This window comes from Telmatherina bonti, assembly GCF_933228915.1.
Source record: "Telmatherina bonti genome assembly, chromosome: 8".
In the NCBI taxonomy this organism is placed as follows: domain Eukaryota; kingdom Metazoa; phylum Chordata; class Actinopteri; order Atheriniformes; family Telmatherinidae; genus Telmatherina; species Telmatherina bonti.
The window spans coordinates 29,180,940-29,181,333 of record NC_136626.1 but is presented as its reverse complement, the minus strand read 5'-3'; positions in this window follow the sequence as shown (position 1 = coordinate 29,181,333).

Here is a 394-nt window from a genome sequence, read left to right as displayed (position 1 = left end):
GGCTGAAGCTGATAAAAACTAGACACTGACAAGGACATTTTACTGTTTTATTTGGTGTTGCTTTGTTCAGATTTCTCACATGCAAGACAGAAACAGGATACCTTAAACTGTCCAGCCACTCACCTTAAACTTCCACAGGCCACCAATGTCATCACTACTTTCAAAGCAGACAGGCTCTAATCCCCCATCAACGCATGTCTTGATACAGACCAAGCCTGAACTGCCTGCTCCAACTATTGCGACACGTCGAGCCATTACCCAGTGCTTGGAAAAGGGAAGGAAACTACCAGTCAGAAATGTTTCAGAAAAATGCAAAACTATAAGTAAACATCGACATTTTATATAATTTACATACATTACGTGGTAGGTGCACTCACTGACTTTTTCTAAACTC